Raw genomic sequence first — 2776 nt, 5'->3', positions numbered from 1 at the left:
TTTTGTATTTTTAGTAGAGATGAGGTTTCACTGTGTTAGCCAGGATGATCTCAATCTCCTGACCTCGTGATCCGCCCGCCTCGGACTCCCAGAGTGCTGTGATTACAGGTGTGAGCCACCGTGCCTGGCCTAATTTTTGTATTTTTAGTAGAGCTGGGGTTTCTCCATGTCAGCCAGGCTGGTCTCGAACTCCTGACCTCAGGTGATCCACCTGCCTCAGCCTCTCAAAGTGTTGGGATTATAGGTGTGAGGCACCACGCCTGGCAATGGGTTCTTACACATCAGCCTCCAAGGCATGGAACAGGGTGGAGGAAGATGAAGGGTGGCCTGTATCCAAAGATACACCACTCAGTTCTCCTTCTTCCCCCTCTACCTGCAAACACTTCAGACTTCCATCACTGTCTGAGGCTCTCCCCATCAGCTCCTGCCCCACTGTCCCTCTGTCACTCACAGGTGTCTCCCCCCATGAATCTCTTGTACTTTCAACTCCATCTCAGCATCAGCTTCTCAGAGGACCTGAACTGATGCAAGGGGCACGTCTTTGTCAGCTTGGACTGTGTATTAGTCAAGGCTCACCAGAGAAACAGAACCAATAGGATATATATAGACACAGAGAAGGAGATCTATTATGAGAGATTGACTCATGTAATTATGGAGGCTGAGAAGTCCCACAATCTGCCATCTGCAAGCTGGAGACCCAAGAAAGCTGGTGGTGTGATTCCAGTCCAAACTCAAAGGCCTGCATACCAGGAGAGCAGATGGGGTAAGTCCCGGGTCTGAGACCAAAGGCCTGAGAAGCAAGATCGCCAGTGTCTGAGGACAGGAGAAAAGGGATGTCCCAGCTGGAGCAGAGAGAATGAATTTAACCTTCCTCTGCCTTTCGGTTCTAGCCATGTCCTCAATGGATAGGATGATGCCCACCTACATTAGGGAGGGTGGATCTTCTCTCCTCAGTCTACTAAAACAAACACAAGTTTCTTGCAGAAACAGCCTCACAGACACATACAGAAATCATGTTTCACCAGGTCTCTGGGTATCCCTTAGTTAAGTTGATAACACAGAATAAACATCACAGGCTGCCATAAGAAAATACCATAAATGGGCCGGGCGCAGTAGCTCACACCTGTAATCCCAACACTTTAGGAGGCCAAGGCAGGTGGATCACTTGAGGTCAGGAGTTTGAGACCAGCCTGGCCAACATGGTGAAACCCTGTCTCTGCTAAAAATACAAAAATTAGCCAGGTATGGTGGTGGGCACCTGTAATCCCAGCTACTTGGGAGGCTGAGGCAGGAGAATTGCTTGAACCCAGGAGGTGGAGGTTGTAGTGAGCCAAGATCATGTCACTGCACTCCAGTCTGGGCAACAGAGTGAGACTGTGTCTCAAAAATGACAACAACAAAGAAAATACCATAGACTGAGTGGCTTAAACAACAGAAATTTCCTTCTCACACTTATAGAGGCTGGAAGTCCAACAGCAAGGTGTCAGCAGAGTTGGTTCCTGGTGAGGACTCTCTTCTTGGCTTGCAGACGGCCACCTTCTTGCTGTGTCCTCACATGGCCTTTCCTCTGTGTGCTTGAAGAGACAGATCTCTGGCATCTCTTCCTTTTCTTATAAGGACACCAGTTTTATTGGATTAAGGCCTCACCCTGATGACCCCACGTAACTTTCATTACCTCTTTAAAGGCCCTATGTCCAAATACAGGCACATTGGGGGTTAGGACTTCAACATTTTAATTTGGAGGGGGCACAGTTTAGTCCATAATGGGACAAATGAAAAACATTCAGCACACAGCCAGCCTGCAAGCTCCCCAGGTACATATAGACTCACAGACCTTTCGTGAATAGGGGCTGGATCTCCTCATTAGCTTGTAGATCAAGGACAGGAGGGCTGGAGTGCGGGTCTGCTGGGCTGCACACAGTGTCTAGTACATGTATGGATGGGGTGTTTGGGAAGAGCTGTCAGAAGTCCCCCAAAGGTGTAATTAATGCAGGACAGTGTTCCAGAGCTGAAGATCATCCCCCACCCCCATGACATGGGTTCCCAAGCCCCTGACCATCAAGGTTGTCCAGAGGCAGCTGCATAAGGAATAAGAAAGCCCCAGTGGGTGGTGCACTAGCCCAGCTCTCCACCTCTCCAAGTCCAGGCTGAGCAGACATGGGTGACTGCTTTCTGGTTCTATATTTGGTCAGGAGGAGGATTTCCTGTCCTTGAAAAAATTCCTGAGATCCTGGGAAGATGTGAAAGCACGGCAATTTGAGGGGGGCAGGGAGGGGAAGGAATCCTATACAGACAGTTCAACTCAAATGAGAGGAGGACAACTAGGACCCCAAGTTGCAAAGTCTGGCTGCAAAACCAGAAGCTTGTGATGGAGCCCCACACCCCAGGGAGACAGGAGAGCATGGTAGGTGTATATTTAAATTAAATCCAGCAGTCCAGGCACAGTGACTCATACCTATAATCCTGGCACTTTGGGAGGCAAGGCGGGCAGATCGCTTGAGGTCAGGAGTTCAAGACCAGCCTGGCCAACATGATGAGATCCTGTCTCTAATAAAAATAGGAAAATCAGCCGGATGTAATCCCAGCTACTTGGGAGGCTGAGGCAGCAGAATCATGTTAACCTGGGAGTCAGAGGTTGTACTGAACCGAGATCACCACTACTGCACTCCAGCCTGGGTGACAGAGAGAGACGCCTATAATCCCAGCACTTTGGGAGGCCAAAGCGGGTAGATCACGAGGTCAAAAGATCGAGACCATCCTGGCCAAGATGGTGAAA

Source organism: Mandrillus leucophaeus, unplaced genomic scaffold, assembly GCF_000951045.1.
Source record: "Mandrillus leucophaeus isolate KB7577 unplaced genomic scaffold, Mleu.le_1.0 Scaffold230, whole genome shotgun sequence".
NCBI lineage: Eukaryota > Metazoa > Chordata > Mammalia > Primates > Cercopithecidae > Mandrillus > Mandrillus leucophaeus.
The sequence above is the reverse complement of the archived record's forward strand: the minus strand, read 5'-3'. Positions refer to the sequence as shown.